The 22,570-nt window shown below is 41.0% G+C and overlaps 1 long non-coding RNA gene across 2 annotated transcripts in view; it reads right to left on the bottom strand.

Moving 5' to 3' along the window:
* Positions 1 to 4,733: 4,733 nt before the first annotated feature.
* LOC112671271 (uncharacterized) overlaps positions 4,734 to 22,570 on the bottom strand; it is a 35,052-nt gene continuing 17,215 nt past the window's right edge. Inside the window, exons 3-6 of one of the 2 annotated variants that reach the window (XR_007413600.1) lie at positions 8,510 to 8,580; positions 6,316 to 6,389; positions 6,091 to 6,186; positions 4,734 to 5,933 (exon numbers count right to left, since the gene is read on the bottom strand). This is a non-coding gene — a long non-coding RNA (uncharacterized LOC112671271). The remainder of the gene's footprint in view (positions 5,934 to 6,090; positions 6,187 to 6,315; positions 6,390 to 8,509; positions 8,581 to 22,570) is intronic. The other variant, XR_003143478.3, reaches the window with a different exon arrangement.

Raw genomic sequence — 22,570 nt, 5'->3', positions numbered from 1 at the left:
AAACCTACTCATCGATGTTGGCTGCATTAAGAGAGAAACATCCACATATTATATGCCTCACAGTAACAGCACCACTGTACGAAGTATTGGTGCCTAAAAATACTGATTTTGAATCTAATCAAGCCCCTAGATATAGCTTCCAGTTTATAGAGGAACATGTTATCTGTAAGAAAACAATCAGACAAATATAGCACACAGATGTTACATAGAACAAATGTGGCTCCTCCACAAATCAATGGCCAGGGTGGACTGCCTCAGAATAAAAGAGATCAAGAGACACACCTATACACAATATGTGGATTTTGAAAAAGTCAGCTGTAAAAAAGATGTCTGAGATAATTAAGAAATTTGAATGTGGATTGGGTTTAAATGATTTTGGGGGAATTATTGTTAATTTTGTTAGGTAAATAATGACATTGAGGGATGTAAAAAAGTCTTATCAATTAGAGATATAAATTGAAATGTTTCAGGTGAAATCACAAGCTATCTAATACTTGCTTAAAATATGCTGGCAGGAGAAAAAGGGAAAGACAGATGAAATAAGGTTGGCAAAACGTTGAAGCTGGATGATGGATACATGGAGATCTTTATTCTAATTTTGAGTATGTTTAGAAATTACCCTAACACACACACACACACACACACACACACACACACTGTGGTACCCCTGACTCCCACGAAGATCTCAGCTTATATCATATTATGTAAAATTCAGCCTCAGTCTGGGGTCTGGGAAAAACAGGTAGACTCAGATGGAAGAGGCAAGGAATGCCCCTAGGCAAGTTTGGGAGATTGTTCCTTTAAGCATTTTGGATTTGAAAAGATAACTGAAAATGATAGTGCTATATGCCTATTGGAATGGCCAAAATCTAGAACACTGACAAGACCAAATGCAAAATGGTACAGCTCTCTGTATGACCCTATAATGATGGATACATGTCATGCATTTGCCCAAACCCAAAGGATGTATAAAACCAAGAATGAACCCTAACGTAACTATGGACTTTGAGTGATAATGTTGTATCAGTGTAGATTCATCAATTGTAACAAATATACCCCTCTGGTGGAGGAAGCTGAGCCTGGGGAAGGCTATGCACCTGTGAAGACAGGAGGTATATGGGAAATCTCTGTATCTTCCTACTCATTTTGTTGCAAAAGTGAAGATTGGTCTAAAAAAATGAAGTCCATTAAAAAAAAAAAAAAGATAATTGAAATGATCTTTAAAAGCTACTCTACAGGGCAGCCCAGGTGGCTCAGCAGTTTAACGCCACCTTTAGCCCAGGGCATGATCCTGGAGACCCGGGATCAGTCCCACGTCAGGCTCCCTGCATGGAGCCTGCTTCTGCCTCTGCCTGTGTCTCTGCTTCTCTCTCTCTCTCTCATAAAAAAAAAAAAAAAAAAAGCTACTCTACAGTCTCCAAAATGGACTTCTATGTGAGGAGAATCTAAAAGACTACTTCTTGGGACACCTGGCTGGCTCAGCGGTTGAGCATCTGCCTTCCGCTCAGGGTGTGATCTCGGAGTTCCAGGATCGAGTCCCACATTGGGCTCCCTGCATGGAGCCTGCTTCTCCTTCTGTGTCTCTGTCTCTGTCTCTGTCTTGTCTCTCATGAATAAATAAATAAAATATTTTTTTTAAAAAAAGGCTACTTCTTGTACTGGGAACTGGTTACTAACTAAACCGAAATAACCAGCATCTGTCACAGACACACACTCAAAGATATCCTCAGGGCACGCATCAACAAATCAGGACACAGAGGAGCGGATGCAGAGGAGCTGACACACCCAGAAAGACACACACAGATGATACACATGTAAGCTGGCCCCAGCACAGACCCTAGCACAGCCAGCCATGTGCGCAAATGCCCGAACACCCACAGGGCAGGAGAACACACCTGCTTCCCAGACATTGCTACAATAGAAATCCAAAGACAAACAAATGAATTTGGTAGCACTGAACATTAACACGTGGCTATATGAGCAAGAAGGCTTGGCAAATGAAAACCAAATGTTCCATCACCCATCCTAGCACTACTGGAACATTTTGATTAACCTGAGGGTAAGTTTAAAGTTGTATCTCAAAAACTAAAAACCAAAAAAACAAAGAAAAAGGAAGGATTGGGCATCAACTCTCCTGCTTCTTTTCTCCTTTCCACTGGCCAAAAGATAACCAGCACTGAAGGAGCCAACTCGGGCTCAGAGATGAAAATGCTGAAGATGGCAGTGCCGTGTCATTTGCCCTGGGCCATCTACCTCTGAATTGTTTCAGGACAGAGAAATAAGCTTAGCCCGTCCCTTAACTATAATATAACATCAATATAACAATGTTCAATAAGCAATGAAACATACAGGTCTGCAGCTGAGGAAAGAGGCAGGAGCTACAGACCGAGATTTAGGAGTGGTTAGCATACAGGCACTGAAGGACTATGTGGTGTGGAAAGAATTAAACACAACAAAATCAAGTGCTGTCTTTTTTCTATGGATGCTCTTTTTTGTTTGTCTTTTCATATTTATTTATTTTAGAGAGAGAGTGTGTGTGTATGTATGTGCCAAGGGAGGGGAGAGAGGAAGAGAGAGGGAGAGAAGCAGACTCCCTGCTGAGGGCTGAGCCTAAAGCAGGACTCCATCTCACAGCCCTGAGATCATGACCTGAGCCAAAACTGAGTCAGATACATAACTGACTGAGCCACCCAGGCGCCCCTATGCCCAGTCCTTCTAAGAGCAAGATACACATCACTTCTTCTCACATCCCATAGTCTGGAGTCTGGTCACAGGGCTATGTTCTGCAAGGGAAGCTGGGAAGTAAAATCTTTAACTGGCCATGTGCCGCTACCACTATCCTCGGAAGGGCAGAAAGGTATTGGAGGATAATGGGAACCCAGTTCTATCCCTTGGATACCTCAAACTCAAGACATCTAAGTGCAAACTCACCATGCTCTTTGCCTCCATTTCCGACTGTGCCTCCTTCAATTCTCAGCTTGACAAATGCCCTATCACTTAGCCCCCTCAAGTCGGTTTGCTGGATATTGAATTAATGTTAAATATATTGGATATATTGGATTTGGATTTCAGATAAAAAAGGAATCATTTTTTAGTATCAATATGTCCCAAATACTGCATATATGTTTGTTTATCTGCTAAATCTAGCAACCCTACATCCAAGCCAGAAGCCTTGGAGCCACTCTGAATTCCTCCCATTCGCACACTTTCAATTGCCTTCTAAGTCTTTCCTATAATATTCTTTCCTATAATATTTCTCGTTTTGTCCCCTCTTCTCCATCTCCACTGTCACTTCCTTGGTTTAGACCATCATCCTCTCTCTCAAAGACTCCTGTAATTGCCTCACACTTGGCCTTCCTGTTTCTAGACTTGCCCCTTCTAATTCATACTATGCACAACAGATTAACTGGTCTTCTTAAAACACAAACCCGACCACATCACATCACTCCTCTGCTTAAAATCCTTCCATTGTTCCCCATGGCTTTCAGGATAAACTTCAGACTGATTAGCCAGGCTATTTAGCCAGCCTGTCTCTCTTGGGCTCTAACCCATCACTCATGCCCTGGCCACATCCAGCTTCTGGGAGCCCTAGAATGGGGCTCATTCCTACCACCACTCCCACACCTACCTCACTCTTTTTCCTTTGCTTGGCTAAATCCTAGTCATTACAAGGAACCCAGTTTATTTTTTTTTAAGATTTTATTTATTTATTCATGACAGACACACACAGAGAGAGAGGCAGAGAGAGGCAGAGGGAGGAGCAGGCTCCATGCGGGGAGCCTGACGTGGGACTGGATCCCGGGTCTCCAGGATCACACCCTGGGCTGAAGGTGGCGCTAAACCGCTGGGCCACCGGGGCTGCCCAAAAGAACCCAGTTTATTTTATTTTATTTATTTTAAGATTTATTTATTTATTCATGAGAGAGAGAGAGAGAGAGAGAGAGAGAGAGGCAGAGACACAGGCAGAGGGAGAAGCAGGCTCCATGCCAGGAGCCGGACGTGGGACTCGATCCTGGGACTCCAGGATCGCGCCCTGGGCCAAAGGCAGGCGCTAAACCGCTGAGCCACCCAGGGATCCCCAAGAACCCAGTATAAATGCCACTTTCTCCAGGAAGATTTCCTATTATTTTAGGCACATACTTTTGCTTCCATAGCCCTTGACATATGTATGCCAATAGCTGACTTGTCTGTGTGTTTCTCCAAGCACATTTCACATTCTCCTTCAGAGCAAGGACTATGTCTTATTCATCTTTATACACTGAGCAACTGATACAGTAACCAGCACTAGTAAATAATCAGTGTTTCTTGGATGAATTATGGTTCTCTGGCTTGCAATGTTCCAATTCCCATCCCTGGCTGGTTCAGTCTTAGTTGGATACTTCCCTCCCTTCCAGATGTGGACCTTTCTGCACCAGCCTCAAGCCCGTTGTATCTTTATTCTCACTGAAACTCTGAGCTCTGATTTCCATGGCTCAACCATGATGAAAAAGCTTCTTGTCCACTCCATTACGCTCCTACCTAATGGATGTTAGGATGAAGAAATGACACCTAACCGAATGAGGCCCTAGCCAGTTCCCCTCCTGAGCTGAGTTTCAGATCATGATTCCAGCTGACATTGGGCAGCTGTTAGATGAGAGTTTCTTGCCTGCCCTCCCAACCCCCACAATGTGCTCCCAGCCCTTCCTCATCCCCTGGGGAGTAACTTCTCTCTCTCTCTCTCTTTTTTTTTTTTTTTTTTTTTTTTGGGCCACAGCAGTGTTTAGCGGGAACAGGCAGCCATGCCTTGTTTGCGCTGTGATCTAACACCAGCTGACAGGTGGGTTTCGGGGTGTCTCTGGGGCCGTGGCCTGTTTAGTGGATTTACCACTCTAAACTCAATTACAGGAGACTTTCACGCTCCATGGGCAATTCCAGTCCCTTTTTTGATAAAAACTCTGGTGAGTAAATAAGTCATGATGGTGATAGGGGCCTGCCATTTAATATTCATTGAAGTACACATGTTTGGAAATTGGAAGCAGAGTTTAATCCATTTTCATATTTATATCAACATGCAGCTTTAAAAAAGGATCCCTCCTTTTCTCCACCAATCTTGTCAATTCCTCCTCTGGAAAGATAAAGGTAAACTGAATATAAACTTTATTTTTTTTAAAAAATTAGAAATATGTGAAGTTGTAATAATTAAAGTTGTGGGCTTCAGATCTGTTCATTTTCAACTCACAACTAATTCTTGCATTTCATTTGAACTCCTAAGAGAAGTAGGTAACAGATAAGCCAAAGTCATTGCTGCTGCTGGTGGCTAGATTCTTGGATTTGACTTTCCTATGGGAACTCAGTAAAAAGCAGAGGTTGGGAATATGGTGACCTCAGGCCCAAGGTTGTAAAATTTAGGGGAAGGTTTCATAGCCATTCCAAGTAATTAAAATAAAGGCAGAGGAAATCTTTAAAAAAAAAAAAAAAGTAAAATAAAAACAAGGGTTCACAAAATAAGAAGTGTGTGTGTTACAGGACTGTTCATTGAGGGAGACCCGAAACCCAGGGATAAAGAGTTAACAGAGGGAAGGGGGTGGGGCATTTAGTGGTCCCCTCACTCTACCTTTTTTTTTTTTTTTTTAATGTGGATGAATGTTTAAGTATGGCGCTATGGTCAAAGGCATCTCTTTTAATAATGCAACACACAGCTTCCTGAGGGGACAGCAGTTGATTTGGAAACTGAATATGGTGCACTCTAAATTCTCCTCCCCAAGGAAGGCTGGCTAACTGATAAGTGCCACGAGCTAGCATGGGGACTCATTCTGTCAAATCAACTTGCTGGAAAGGCCCCATGCGGAATCTTCTTTAGTCTCCAGGAGCTAATGTGAGCAGACACTTGTGACATTAGACAGTGCAGCAGGCCTGGCATGAAGGAAAAGTTCACCATCCGCCAACAAGGTGGTCTTTAGATGACAAGGATAAAGAAATCAGTGCAAATTTGTTAATGTAACAACTTGGAAAAGTATGCTTTCAAAAAAAAAAGGTACTCTATGGGGAGAGAGGATCAAAAGGAAGAAAGGCAACAACAGTACTTGGAAGCTTTCTTTGCACTTTCTATACCTTTTGATGAACATGGCCTTCTCTCCTGGTCCTTTTTCTATCCTGGGGATACTCTGGTTAAGTGAGTGAGTCCCACTGCACAAATCATTGCTCCATCTAAAACCAACAACCGAATAAAATAAAAGTAAGGAAAGGAAAAGCAATGAAAAGAAAAGAACAGGAAATGCTTGTGACTTTGCCTTACTGGGGTAAATAACATGTCTCCTCTTTCAGATGGGTGATTACCTGTCTTCAAGTGAGAATTCTCATCTGTCTGATCTTGGTGCATTGTCCTGGAGGAAAACTGAAGTGATTGGTATCTGGGAAGAGACACGGAGATAAGATGTTACCTCTTGTCTGACACAAAATGTAAGTAGGTGTTTATAACTCGATCAGGTATTTTAAGAATAAATAGTACTACAGGGGAAAAAACGTAGTTATTAATATCAGACAAATTTGTTGAGCGGCTGATTCAAAGAGGTGGTACTACCATGTTTTTTTCCCCTTGGTGGGGTCAATTTAATAAAAAAGGCAATTTACTATAGCATCCTTACTCCATATTTAAATTGGAAAAAAAAAGACATAGCTTTGAATATGGTGAGCTGAATCAGCCCTTTGATGGTAGCTGGGAGAGCGTGGGCTCTAGAGAGACATACCCTGAGTTCAGGTCCTAAAGCAGTAATATAAAACATGGTAATTGGTTACCATACAGACCTTAAAGTCTCAAAACACTCCCTTTTATTTATTATAGTCACAGAGAGAGAGGCGCAGAGACACAGACAGAGGGAGAAGCAGGCTCCATGCACCGGGAGCCCGACGTGGGATTCGATCCCAGGTTTCCAGGATCGCGCCCTGGGCCAAAGGCAGGCGCCAAACCGCTGCGCCACCCAAAATAGTATTTTGTTAGGTGGGATTGCAGGAGGCCTAATAGTGTATGGTTAAAACCTGGACATGGGGGATGACTGACGAGGATCAGTGGTTAAGCATCTGCCTTCAGCTCTGGTCCTGATCCTGGGGTCCTGAGGTCGAGTCCAGCGTCAAGCTCCCCATTAGGAGCCTCCCTCTGCCTATGTCTCTGTCTTTCTCTGTGTGTCTCTCATGAATGAATAAGTAAAATCTTTAAAAAAGAACAAACGAAAACAAAAACCACACACAAGCTGGGCAGATCCAAGTTTAAATCTGTCAGGCAAGTTATTTCCTATCTCTAAGTGGTCAGTGTCCACAGCTGTGACATGGGGTTGGCGGGGATATTTACCTCCTAGGCTTGCTATATCAATTAATTGAGGTAATGCCTGGCTCTGTCAGCTATTGTTGATGTATATATCCTAACAGCAGGGCTAATAATTTGCCAACAGATAAGGAATTGGTCATTTTGTGCTCAACTGCTCTACTCATTCAGAGGCCTTGGGGCTTCTAGGTTGCAATAGAAAAAGTGCTGGAATAGGAATTGACATCCGTGGGTTTTAGAGCACCCTTTCTGCTTAATTGAGGAGTTAGCTGATGAGCATATAGGACACTATTTACCAAGATTAGCATACCTCTGTGCCCAGTTTTCCCATCTGTGAAAAATCAAAGCAGCAGTATACCTTTCTTGTTTGTTTCAGGGTTACTGTAAGACCCAGAGATGCTCAAGTATATATGATTTTTTCTTTTTTTTTTACATATGATTTTTTAAAAGACTTTATTTATTCACGAGAGACACACAGAGAGAGGCAGAGACACGGGCAGAGGGAGAAGCAGACTCCCTATAAGGAGCCTGATGTGGGACTCGATCCTAGGACCCCAGGATCAAGACCTGAACCGAAGGCAGACACTCAACCACTGAGCCACTCAGGAGTCCCTACATATGATTTTCTTAAACTGGAAAGACCTATCACTGCTTCAGACATAATTCATTGAAAGCTTACTAGGTCTTACATCTAAGGCCTCATTTTAATCTTCTCTACGAGGTGGGTTTTATTATACCGATTTTAGGTATGAGGAAATGGAGGCTCAGGGAGGCTAGATACTGTTGATTCCTCCCAAGTTCTCACAGCTAATAAACTGTTGAGTCCAGAATCAATTCCAGATTTACCTAACTCCTAAGGTCCTAGAACCACTATATTTTAAAATACCATTAAAATACATTGTAAGTTCAAAGTTAGCATTGGCCACATACACTTTCTCTGTTGGTTTCTACAGACATCTTTTTGATATTGTAAAAATTCCTAACTTGGACAGCAGCCACTAGTTAAATGAATGAAGACGAAGCATTGGGTAGAAAACAGAAATAATCAATGCAGGATCCAGCCTCTTAACTGGATAATGATTTACAGATACTGGCTGGATGGTTAACTTTCCCTGGGACCTATGTATGTTTGCTGTGATTATTATCATGACTAGCATATGTTTGAGGGCACCCTCTCAGAGAAAGTCATAAGCTGTGTTAACTGATCTCCACCTCCTGAGAGCTCCTGGATGGCAAACTGATGTGCACGGCAAGTGGCTTCACAGACTGAAGTAGAGCAAGGTCTGTCAGAGAGGGAAAATCCATATTAATGATATGCTATAAAACACTTTTTGTTAGTTATATATATTCCTTTACTTTCATTTCCCAAGAATAGCTCAGCTGTCAAAGCATTTCCAAGATTTCCATAGATTCGGCAAATACTGTACGATCGAATTATTGCTCTGAGAGAAGTTGCAATTAAAACACATTAATCATTGTAACAAAGGATCCTTATTGAGGCTGACAAAGATGGTGAAATCTGATGAATAATTAGTCTGGTTAATCTTTTAAAAGTGAATTAAACTGCTAACAAGTTAAATCACTGTGATTTTCAAAATAAGCCTCCAGGGTGAGCAGAGAATGGGAATATTATCTTCATTTTTAAAAGATATTTTCTTCCTCCTTCTTTATCTCTCAGCCTGTACTAAAGGCCCTGGATTACAACAGTGTGGGCCTGAGAAGCAGCTGAGGAGAATAAAGCTGGTCAAGGCTGGAGGGCATGTTCCTCACTTCACCACTCCCCCACCCCCAGTGATTTCCTGATACATCTAAAATGAACAGTAGATAGAAGAACCATGGATGACCTTTAAATCTGATCCAGAACTAATATGGCACCTGCTCACCAGCCATTCTCAATGACCTGAAGTGGATCCATCACACGGTTCTGACTTCATCCCCACTGTAAGCCAACCAACCATGACAATGGAGTTGTTCTATAATTTTCTCTTTTGCCCTTCTCTCCAGTCAGCTGGCATATTCTTCCAGACAACACCTCTTCTCTTTGCATTTCAATTACTCTGGAAGGTTTGCCATGCTTTGAAATAAACCAAGATGAGCAGATAGAGACCAATAAGTCAATGGACAGAATAGGACAATAATCATTTGGGCTAAAGTCTTTATTTTATTTTATTTATTTATTCATGTGAGACACACGGGTGGGGGGTGGGGAGAGGCAGAGAGAGAGGCAGAGGGAGAAGCAGGCTCCATGCAGGGAGCCTGATGTGGGACTTGATCCAGTGACTCAAGGATCACACCCTGGGCCGAAGGCAGGCACTCAACCATTGAGCCACCCAGGTGTCCCTGGGCTAAAGTCTTGACTTTGGCTGAACCTCCACAATTCTGGGGAGTTTTAGTGGGTGCTATGATGTGTTATCCAGATCCCGTTCAGGAAGGAAGGACTTGCTCTGCCAGCAGCTGGGAAAGCTGCTAAATTTCGCCTTCAGCTGTTAGCCTTGAAAACTGCCCCTCCTCAACAAAGTCACACTTCCTTCCAGGGGTAGCTGGCATGCAATTACTGATCAATGCCAGAGTACAAAGACCAGTCCAATCTGGGACACGTGGGGTGCCAGAGTTCCCTGTGTGGTTGGCAAACACCTTTATTGGGATAGTATCACCACCCAATTTCTCTCTTACCCACTCCTCATTTCTTCTCCTCTCATAGGTTATCACACCCAAGAGCACTCTCTAATAAATCAACTGGCTGCTAAACCCCACCTTGGAATCTGCTTCCTGGTGGCCCCAACCTATGACACCTGTGAGGTAGAGGTCTCTGATGCCTAGTGATCCCATAAAAGCAGGAGGGGAAATGGATCAGTGAAGCTCCCAACTTAGCTGGAGGAACTGCTGCTGCTTCCTGGCTTCCTATCGCTCCTATGGCAAGTGTTTTCCTGCCAACAGATGCCACACGAGATACCAAGGATCTCCTAAGGAAAAGAGGGATGACTGCTATCGCAGATGAAAGGTTCATAGCTTTAGAAACTAGCTGGATCTTACGCAAATTCTTTATTTTAGCCTAGCTACTTTTCTGTGATTGTTTCCTATTTGCAAAATGGGAAGATGCAACTGGGCTCATAAGCTTATTGGTTAAGTGAGATGATAAATGTCAGTTGTCCTCCCTGAAGTCCCCTCCAAGGATTTCATCCTCTTCTATATCCTCCATCTACCTCAGCCTGTTTTCCAGATTCCAGGAAAATCACTGCTTTTCTCTTTTTCTGCCTGATTTCATCTACCTGGGGTGCGGGTGCCTGGGGATTCCATTTTAGGCTAAGGGTGTTTTGGAGGGTGCTCCACCAGCCATCTTCTGCCCATCTAGCTTCTCTCTAGATGGCTGTCTCATCAGTTACATGTCTATCTATACATGTTAGTTCCAGTGGGGGGCCAGGGACACCACACAGTAACTCCCTGGCAACTGATGACCTTTCCTACTTGGAAGATACAGGGGACAAGTCAACAATGCTGAAGTGTGATTATTTTCAGTTTAAATCTGGGCTCTGTTCTTGGTTTCATGTGGGGGGCCGTTTCTCCCCCAACTAAACTGTAAGTTCTCTGAAGGCAGGCCGCATATCATCTCTTGTAACCCAGAGGATTTAGCTTGGAGGGAGTGTTCTTTTGGCAAATTACTTGGGGTCTTGACAAACAAACTGCTAAGAGAAAAAGCAATACCCGTATAAAAACTTGTATGTCCTGGGATATCCCCAGTTCTGGCAATTTCCAAGCCACTTTAATTACTCTTTCATCTCCTGGTGATGCCCTTGTCTCAGGTCAGTCTGAGAGAAAGCCAAATTTAAATGCTCCCGCCATGAATCAGACCCATCTCTATCTTAGACTTGAACCTAGGAAATCTCAACAAAATTGTAAAGTATCAATGAAAAGTTTGGGAAGCAAGACCTCAAGTTTGGACCTCAGAGAAAGGCGAAGGGGAACGGTGGTCACTTGGCCCAGGGGAAGAGAAGTTCTGTTCACTCTCTTGCAGTGCAAAAAGTCTAGGATGAGGAAAGTGTTAAAATATTCTTTGGCTTTCCAAAGGAACAAACAAGATTGAAACAGGAAGGACTTTACTAGGATTGAACACTGAAATCTTTACAGAGATTAAATCAAACTAGTATGTGTGTGTCTGTTTCCTACTTTATTTTCAAGATTGCTTTTTAAATATTATTTTGTTTTATAGCTGCATAACATACTTAGAAGGTTGCAAAGTCAAATCTACAGAATAATGTATATTCAGAATTCTGGTCCTCCCACTCTATCTTCTTCCTCTCCCACAGGAGATATTTTTATGTTTTTACTTTGTTTTGGCCTTTTAAAAAAATATTTTTCTTCCTTTTTACTCTTTCTCTCTGGTCATGTGTTTGTCTATTGTGCTTCTTCTCTTTTGAGTTTTCCTAATTTAGTCTTCATTTCTGAAATAAATCTTTCCCTTTATTTCAAGTTCTTTCCTGGGTCTATCATCTCATTTCCAAATTTTCCTCTTTCGAAGTTGCCATTCTTTTATCCTGTCTATATTTCCCTCGATTTAAATATTAGGATGTACTTTTCATCTGTTTCGTAAGCATGTTTTATTTACTAAGTGGTTTTATTTTATTTTTTAAGATTTTGTTTATTTATTTATGAGAGACACAGAGAGAGAGGCAGAGGGAGAAGCAGGTTCCCCGTCGGGGAGCCGATGCGGGACTCGATCCCAGGAGCCTGGGATCACAACCTGAGCCAAAGGCAGACGCTTAACCATTGAGCCACACAGGTGCCCCTACTGTGGTTTTAATTTGGGAGCACAAATGTTTCCCTGATACCCCAGCTGCAGTGACCTGCATCCTCCCTCCTCTCTATAAGCCTCTCCACCCATTGCCAGGCTTAGGAACGGATTCCCTGGATTTCACCCTTTCCTACTCCGCCGGGATCTTCCTCCACCAATTGCCGTCTTTTCTCTTTTTCTGTACTTTTAACCTCTCTCACCCTACTGGAGCTTTCCCTTCAGCATGCAAACATATTTGTATCTACCTATCTTTATTTTTAGGAAGATTTTATTTATTTATTTATTTATTTATTTATTTATTTATTTATTTATTTATTTATTTGAGAGAGAGAGCATGCAAGCGGGGGTGAGGGGCGCCCCTTTATTTACCTATCTTTAAAAAATATGATAAACTGCCCTGTTCCCATCTTAGAATTTAGCCACCTTCTTCTCTAATTCTTTTCTTAGCCAACGTTTTGCGAGGTCTATTGGTATTACTTCATTTCCCACTCCCTTCTCAACCCATGCTGTCAACCCATACCATGTAGCCAATCTCTACACACCTCTGCAGAAATTCTTATGGGAGTGAATGGGTGACGGGCACTGGGGGTTATTCTGTATGTTAGTAAATTGAACACCAATAAAAAATTAAAAAAAATAAAAATAAAAAATAAAAAAATAAAAAAAAAAAAGAAATTCTTATGGAGGTCCTCACTGACTTCCTTGTTGCTAAATCCAATGATCATTTTTCAGTTTTTATCTTATGTGATCTCTTTCTACTCTTAGACACCATTGACCACTTCCTCTTTCTTGAAGTGCTCTCTTTGGCTGGTTCTCTTTCTCTGGTTTCTCCTTCCTTAGCCAAACACAGAGATTTGCTATTCTGAGGGGTTTTGTCCTTGGCCTTTGTCTCTTCCCATTTGCCCACTCTCCTGGGTGATCTCACTCACTGCTTCAACTTCCACTACTGTTCAAATGCTAATAATTGCCTATTTACTTATTTATTCACACTCCACTTTATCTGAAAATGAACTTAAGATATCTCACTAAAATATACATTGAAAAATTAACAGAAAATCTAGGCAAAGGGTATGGAGCAAGGGAAGTAAACAAAATAGAATATAAAATTTGGCTCTGAGATTTCCTGCAGTTAGTGCAAAAAGAAAAACAGAATAATGCTTATGTTTCACTGTGTTCCTGAAATAAAAGTAAACAATTTGTTCTATAGAAGCACAAAATTTATGGTTCTGAGACATAAGCATTCCCAGTGGTCTTCATAAAGGGGACACTGCACTTTGTTATCGTGAAGCATCCTCACAATATATCAGTAAATATAACGATGTTGTTCTACAGGTAAGACTTCTGTATTTTATTTGAGAAAGGGGGGGGCGCTCAAGCACAGGGAGGGGCAGAGGAAGAGAATCTTCAAGCAGACTCCCCTCTGAGTGCAGAGCCTGACCCCGGGTTTGATCCCACGACCCATGAGATCATGACCCAAGCTGAAGCCAAGAGTCAGCCATCCAACCGACTGAGCGACCCAGGGGCCCCTTTCTGCAGGTTGTTTAAAATATATAGTCTCTCAATATTGATGAATTAGATTTTTTAAAAAGTAAACATATGGAGGGCCAAAATGATGTATTCCAGGCACTCTGGATTATGACAACCAAGCCTCGAAAACCAAAGCTTTCAAACTTTCTTTAACAGCAGCCTTTGTTAAAAAATGAAGTCTCATGTGGAGTCCCAACTCTTACAATCAATCTAGCTGGAACAGTTCTGGTTGAAAGGGAAAGCAAAGCCATGTTTCTTCCACCTCCTGTCCATCCCCACCCATCCTGGCTGCCTCTGAGGTTCAGCAGAACACTTTTGGAAGCCACCATCCTAACTCAGATTCATGGGTAAATTCAGAACATCGAGTCTTGAATGAAGTGCTGCAGACAACTCCCATAATTATTTACCTAAGCTGAATTTTGGATCAGCACTGACTAAGGACATAGGGAAACAGTTATTCATCAATGCAAATTAGTGCACCTGTTTTGGAAGACAATCTGGCAATATCTATAGAAAGTAGTAATAAGTAATAGTGAATTCAAGGTTGTATTCCCAAACACAAGTATTTTAAGTTGCCATTTAAGTGCAGATCCATATGATGACATGATTGGCCAAGTTTAAGATAGCACCAGGATTCTCCTAGGCAGTGGTTTTCAAACTTAAGGTGGTATTAGGGTCACCTGGAGGCTTGTTAAAACATAGACTGATATAATTCAACCCCAGAATTTCTGATTTAGTGGCCCTGGGAAGAAGCCTGAGAAGCTGTATGTCTCACAAATTCCCAAGTAATCCTGTTGCTGCTAGTCTGGGGACCACACTTTGAGAATCACTGCCTGTTTGGAAATTTAAGGAAACCTAAAGTGGTCACCCCACCGATCCAGACAGAGCATCTGTTTGCAGGTATATAATACTCCTCAAAATATAATTTTGAATATAATGTGACCCAGATGTATGGAACAATCAAGGCATTCAAGTGATGTGATTTAAAATAGCAACAACAGGGGTACCTGTGTGGCTCAGTTGGTTAAGCAGCTGCCTTCGGCTCAGGTCATTATTCCAGAGTACTAGGGTCAAGCCCTGCATTAGTCTCCCTGCTCAGTGGAGAGTCTGCTTCTCCCTCTCCTTCTGCCTGCTGTGTGCATGCTCTCTTTCTCTCTCTCTCTCCCTCTTTTTCTGTCAAATAAATAAATAAATTTTTTAAAAAAATAAAATGGCAACAGCAAATGTTAAAGTGAGAAAACTGAAAACCTTGCTTTCGGGGATCCCTGGGTGGCTCAGCAGTTTAGCGCCTGCCTTTGGCCCAGGGTGCGGTCCTGGAGTCCCAGGATCAAGTCCTGCGTCGGGCTCCCGGCATGGAGCCTGCTTCTCTCTCCTCCTGTGTCTCTGCCCCCCGCCCTCTGTCTATCATAAATAAATAAATAAACCTAAAAAAACAAAACAAAACAAAAACCTTGCTTTCTTCTTGGTCTTAGAAATATACATTAGTAAAGAAGTCTAAAGGACAGGAACACCTGGGTGGCTCAGTGGTTGAGTGTCTTAGGCTTTGGCTTAGGGCATGATCCTGGGATCCAGGATTGAGTTCCACATCTGGCTCCTTGCAGGAAGCCTGCTTCTCTCTCTGCCTGTGTCTCTCATGAATGAATAAACAAAATTAAAAAAAAAGAAAGAAAGAAAGAAAGAAAGAAAGAAAGAAAGAAAGAAAGAAAGAAAGAAAGAAAGAAAAAAAAGAAAGAAAGAAAGAAAGAAGCCTAAAGGACTAATTGAGTGAGATAGCCTCCTGGTAGACAAAAAAACAAAAGAAACAAATAAAACAAAAAACCTAATATCTCATTGGTTTGATATACTTTTCTTTAATTCTGAGATTTCACATTTGTATTTCTTTTTCTGTAAACTATCTTTTGATACATATCCTTTCCCCATTTTAATAAGACTGTTTTGTCTTTTTCTTAACAATTTAGCACAACTTTCTGTCTGCCATTGGGTTGCAAATATTTTTCAAATTTGTTTTAACCTTATGGTCATATTTTTATTTACATGTTTTGAAATTTGTTACCTCCAAGTATAAATATCAATCTTTTCCTTCCTATCTAATGGTTTTATATTATGAAATTTAGAAAGTTCAAAATCTTCTCTATTGCAGATTACATTTTAAAAATTTCACCTATTTTCCTCTACTACTTTTTGTGGATCCATGTTTCTATGGTTAAATCTTTAACTCATCAGAATTTTATCTTGATAGAGTGATCTAGCTTTATTCTTTTCCCCAACCACTAGCCAGGTACCCTTAAGCCACTTATTAAAATATCTAATATAAGCCTGCCCTTTCTAAAGAAAAGGAAGAGATCAGTATTTTCCAGACATCTTGATGACAAGAACCCCCTAAGGTACATATTAAAAACAAAAGTACATAGGCCCCTCCCTAAGAAATGCTAACTAATTAGGGGGCAGGAGTTTATATATTTTCAAGTACCCTCACATGACTCTTACTGTCTGGGGAGTTTGGCAAACACCAGAGTAGACTCTGATCTGGATCTAAATAGATAGGACCACGCCGTCAGAGACCGGATTTTGGACATCTCTTAAGAGGTCTGAGAATGTGCATTTCTCATAGATTCCTAGAGCAGAGGAATTAAATCTAAACCTGCCTTTTTGACCTTGTCTTCTACTAATTCTCCAAATCCCCTGTCTCTGCTTAATTTTTTCTCCCTAGAATCTATCACCATCTGACTTAGTAGTCAGTAAAGATAGGAATTTCATTTTACTCACTTCTATATTATTGTACTCTATACTATAGTATACTATCATTGAGGCTATGGGTGGTATATAGGAGATGCAAAAACAATAGTTGTTTAATGAATTAATTAAATGTTTCTCCAGTTCAGAGTTCTCTTCTGAGATCCTGACTTTGTTACCCACTGCTCAATACAGACTTTCTCTTGAACATCCCATGGGAACTTTAATGTATTTGAAATTGAGCTAATCATTTCTCCCACCTCAACCCAAACCCTGACTACTAGAGCACCCTGGCTTGGAGAATAGGTTTACTAACAACCCTCCTACTTAAGAAGTCATCCTTGAGACCCTCTCATCTATATTGTACCAACCACTAAGGCGTGCTGATCCTACTTTTCATCCTCTCTCAAATCTGTACTCACGTCTCCAGTACCTTAGTTCAACACATCGTCTCTTGCCTGAATTATTGCAAAAGGTTCTTCTAGTTTCAGCATCCTCCCCAATAAGCACAAATTTCTACAAATTGGTAATCCTCAGTTAAAATCTTTCAATAGTTCTGCATTGAGATGTAGTTTAATTGCCTTAAATTGATTAAGCCCTTCGCGACCAACCTCTGTCATCTACTTCCTCATGCCCTTCAACCCTTGATCCAACAGAATGAACCATTCCTACTCAACAGACATGCAGTGGTGAAGCAAGAGTGGAATAATAAGAACAGGTTATACTGGGTGGAGGCAGCAATGGGCTGTCTGATGCATTGCCTATAGGGAATATTTCTTCTTAAATTAGTGTTGCTTAAAAACCAATTTTTTTTGCAGGAAAAAAAAATTGAAAAATAAAATAATTATTGAGGAAAAATTCCCTTCTACTCTTTTTGGTTCTGTGGCTGGGCCCAAGAGTTAAATTGGCATAAGATAGATTCATAGGAAAAAAGCACACACATCTTATTTAGTTTTTTTATGTGCACACAGGATATTATATATGGAAAATGAAGACCCAAAGCAGCAGTAAAAACTGAGAGCTTATATACTTTTTAAACAAAGAAATTACAAATTTGTGGAGAGGTAACAAGACAAAAGGGTTTGGGCTAGGGGCAGTAAATTGTGGGAGAGTGACTAAGAAACACATGAAGGAAACTAATGGAAAATTAGGGTTACTTTAGGTTTGTTTGTATAGATTCATTTTGGCATTGATTCCCAGTCTCCTGTGATAAAAATGTTCTTCTCTTCTTGATACAAGGAGAGGAAATTTTATGACCTGATTAAGGTAGAAAGGGGGAGGTCAGAGAGCCCTTCCTGAACCTGCTGCTCCTGAAGTGACTTCAGCACAAAATAATATGTCAAAGCAGTAAGGTATGGGGTGGCATGTTCTGAACCAGCCATTCTAAATGATGGCAGTGAGGGAAAAAAAAGGCAGCACCCAATCTCCAGAAACAGATTGAATGCAGTAGGTTCAATGTATTACAAACTGATGTGATACAACTAAGCTACATTGTTCTCTTGTTGGACATAAACATCTTGCAGAACATCCACTTCAGACATGGTCCCTGCACAACACCAAATACCATATATCTCACTCTATTGGCTGATACGCTTGACTGCTTTAGCTTTGATTTAGCCCCTTCATAGATAAGATTTATTGCGATGCCCAATCATAGAACTGCCCCATTTTCTAGTAGCACCCAATCCAGAGTAAGCCCTTATTTCCTTAGATCCTCCCCTAAATTACCCAACTAAAGCTCAAATCCAAACCAAGTAGGTTCTTTCTAATACCCTCTTACTGAGACATCCCATGGTTTCCCATGGTGTGTTTTTTCCCTCCCTGCAACAATAAACACAACTTATTCAACTGTATGTGTGTCCCTGCTTGTGTTTGGGTGAAGGGCATTGATAAAATGCAAAATCTCTTTAAGAGATCTAACTTCTAAACAACTGCTATGTCATTGTTGAGCTTTAACAAAACACATGTAGCCTTCCAATTAGACCATTTCTATCACACAGGACTTCTGCCTGGATTGTATATTCTCTTTCTCTTGCCAGGTAACCTCTTATCACTTTCAGGCCTTAGCTAAAATGATAATTCTTCTGGAAAACCAACTTTAAAGTTTCCCCATTCAGAGCCCCTCTGGACTTATACTTCTTTTTTTTTTAAGCTTTTATTTTTTAAAAATGAAGATTTTATTTATTTATTCATGAAAGACACACAGAGAGAGGCAGAGACTTAGGCAGAGGGAGAAGCAGGCTCCATGGAGGAGGCCCAATGTGGGACTCAATCCCAGGACTCTAGGATCCACGCCCTGAGCTGAAGGCAGCCACTTAAGCACTGAACCACCCAGGTGTTCCATGGACTTATGTTTCCTTGTTGATAGTGCCAGTGCTTGTTTAACTGTTTATTACCATGGCCAGCTTGTGAGCAACAAATGGATATGGCTTGTATTCCTCTTGCTGGCTCAGTAAGTGTTTGTTAAGCACATTAAACAATGAATCGCCTCACACGCCACAAAGAAAGAGGGCAAATAAGTAATTGGCCTGAGCTACAGAGTAAGTCTTTTGGTAGAATTCCCCAAGCAGGAAGTTTCTAAATAGAAAGTTTTCTGGGAGGAATTCCCACAGCAAATTTTGAGAATCAAAAGAAACAGCTTCAGTTTTACCTTCTCTCCATTCTTCCAGTCCCTGCCTCTCTCTACCCTTTAATATCACAAAAGTATCCCAGGAAAATTCAACATAAAGATAAGAAAAGTAAAAATCCACCAGAGATGTCTAAAAAAACTCAGAATATCAAGAAGAATAGAGATTGGTTGTGGGTGGGGGTGGGCCAGATGTGGGAAATGTCCTCCACCCTAAAGTAGACTTGTGAGGAGCAAGTACTTCCCTCTTTAACCTTCAACGCTGCCAGGTACAAAGTTTTCAGAATTAGGAGTGTAGTGGCAATAAATTTGGGTCTCCAAAGGCTGAGGCAAACCTGGAAGAAAGAAAATAAGACTGACCTCTGGGATGGGGGATAAAGAGTCTCCAGTTCTCTTGAGGTTCCACTGCTAGTGCAGGTCAGTAGGTAAAAGGAAGTCAAACATCCTGGCTGGGAAATGTTTTGAGTTTCCCTTGTCATTAGCATTTTAACATGAGAATTCAAAGTGATAAACACACACTCATGTTCTTGAGAGTCCTTGTAAAATGCAAAATGTGTTATGTGTTTAGGGATGACACCCAATCCACAGGATGGCTCACAGGGGACCCTGCGCAGTACAGTAGCCTTGACCATCGGAGTTGCCCCCAGCAGGTAAAATGATAGGAATATCCAGTGTTAATATGAATGTCCTGTATGGACACTTCAGCCTGCTTCTCTGGCCGAGAAACACAGTATTCCACATACAGAATTGCTATACTGATTAAAATGTATGTTTTGAGGCAGAAAAAGATTCCCTACATTATAGTGGGACTGAGAACTTACATGTCAGGCTGAAGCCTGATACAAATTAAATAAATGAGCAACAAACCTTACCAGAGAGGAGCTTATAATGGAAACACTGACGGGATATAATTATGATCTGGATTTTGATCACTACACTCTATTGAAGATACCTCCAATATACAGTAGTTATGTAAAATACCTGTACACTGTTGTCAAGTGGCATTTGAGAAAAGCATTAAGGTAAAGTTAATTTTTATGAGCCTCAAAAACCACAATGATGATTAAATGAAGAATCCAACACTGCATTCTCTTTGCTACAAAGGAATTCAAGGGAGGAGGGAGAATGGGGTGACGAGTGGCAATCCACTCAGGTCCTATCTGTTTTATCTTCACTTCTAAGCGATATTCAACCTTCATAGTTTATGTCAAAGGTCTAATTGGAGGACTGGTACACAAATGCAGCCTGACAGAATTTTCCCAAATAATTAAACTCAACAATGATTATGGGCTGCCCTGTGGTACATACACCATAAGTCACAATTATTACTCTGAAAAAATTTACAATCCAGTGGAAGAGAGATAATCCAAATGCACAAAGTACCAATACGCAAAGCTATATACTGTAGGTGCTTTTGAGTGTTAAGGCTCCTTATTTAGTCAGGGGATTAGAAAAAGCCTAGGAAAACTAAGGGCTTAAAAGATGGGTAAAATCTACAGGAAGAGACAAAAGTGAGAAATGTTTGGGGCATGCCTGGCACAAGGAAACAGTCAGAACTATGGTTTGGAGGCCCATACAATCTGAATGGGCAAAGCACTAGACAAAAAGTAGAACCTTCCAATGGATGATAATCATTAATAACGGTCTGCTGGGAGAAGAGCCTGTGAATGCTATGCCAAAGACATAGAACAATAAGTCTGCATTATCCACTGACAGTTTGTTATCAGGAAGAAGTAATTACAGCAGAATTGTGTTAATGTCTCCACCAAGAGAAAAAAATTGGTAATGTCCTTCAGTGACAGAATTGTCTCCTCTTTTAAAAAAGATGTGCTGTAGATGCTTTTTATAGATTTTAAATCCCTTTACAATTCTTTTTCCATCTTTTTCCCCCTCTCTTAGGCAAAGATTACCATTCTACACTGACTCCAGACCTGAGATGTCATCTAGGCTCAACCTCCAGCTAAGCCTCATCGAGAAGTTCACAGATGAGAATTAAGAACATGGAAAGAAAAAATCAAAATACACTCTTAGAATTAGTCCGTCCAGCCTCTGCAGTTTTTTTCTCCTTTTCTTTCTTGGGCCTCAGCAAGAGGCAAGCTGGAGACCTCAGACTAGAGATAACAGACTGGTCATAGGGTGCTCAATATAATGGGCAACTGAGTTCTATGTCAGGGAAAGTTAAGTTGAGAATGGAAAAAGTGACATTTTATTTATTTTTCTTAAAGATTTTATTTATTTATTCATGAGAGATACAGAGAGAGAGAGAGGCAGAGACACAGGGAGAAGCAGGCTCCATGCAGGGAGCCCAACATGGGACTTGATCCCAGGACTCCAGGATCACACCCTGGGCTGAAGGCGGCACTAAACTGCTGAACCACCCGGGCTGCCCCGAAAAGTGACATTTTAAAATCTCCCTATTTTCTTCTTCTAGGGTCCTCAATCTTCATAAAATGAGTTCGTTTCAATTTTCTGAAAACTGGGTTTTTGTGTGTGTATGCATGCACATATGCACACATCTGCACACCAAGTCTCTAAGATTATGGGGCTCATCTCTCCCTGATGGGAATACAAAGAAAGGGAAACTTGGTAGAAAGATTAGTTTTTTGAAATTCACTAAAAGATTCCATTCCAGTGGTTTGCTGTGACAGATCTACTACATCAAGTCTAAACGCCTTTGCCTGGGGATGCAGCATGTGGCCATGGCACCGCTGTCCATGGTGCTGACACATCACTGTGTGCTAGGTAAACATGGCTGTTTCTCTTAACTCTGAAATAACAATAGTCAATTAAAGTCCTTGAGAGCACTTATGCCACAATGGCCATGGTTGTTTGTATTCTTTTCCTATCTGAAGAATAACTTTAATTTTTACTATGCTTTCCTGCAGAACAAAATTATCATTTACATATTCCAATGTATGCAGAAAATTTACCTACACTGAGTTCTATTATGTATTAGTCAATTACAAAATTTCCCCCTCTGAAAGCACATAATCTATCCCTTCTTCCCCATATCTCTCTGCTTACAACTCTACCTGGCTCTGATCATAATACCAGCACACCTCTCTGTCCTACTTTCAGCAACAGCAAGAGCAATTGCCTCTTCACCCATCACGTGCCGTTGCCACTCCCCTCTATATCTTAGCTCATTATGGATGGTTCCCAGACTGTAATTCCCCTCACCTGTTATAATTTTCTTTTCTGTTCATAAAAACCATACCTAGATTTCAAGACCCAGCTCCTACCCTGCCTCCTCCATGAAACCTTCCTGATAAACCAAGTACTTTTAGTTCTTCCTCTCCAAATTCATTCAGAATTTATTATTTGGCAAATGTGGCATTTCATCTTGAACCATAGAATATCTGGAAGGGAATCTCAACTTTAATTCTGTGCTGATGTAGTACAACGGACAGGGCATGTGTTTTAGTATCAGACCATTCACGATTTCAATTTTAGCTCCTCCATTCCCTAGCTTGAGTGAAGTACTTAGCCTTTTAGAGCCTCACTTCTCTAACTATGAGGAATCATCTTTACCCTACATAAAATTATACATGCAGTAAATTATTTGGTACCCAATAGGATCTTAATAAATAAGTTTTTG

The sequence above is a fragment of the Canis lupus genome, chromosome 10 (assembly GCF_003254725.2).
Source record: "Canis lupus dingo isolate Sandy chromosome 10, ASM325472v2, whole genome shotgun sequence".
NCBI lineage: Eukaryota > Metazoa > Chordata > Mammalia > Carnivora > Canidae > Canis > Canis lupus.
This window is presented reverse-complemented; position numbering and strand designations above follow the sequence as displayed.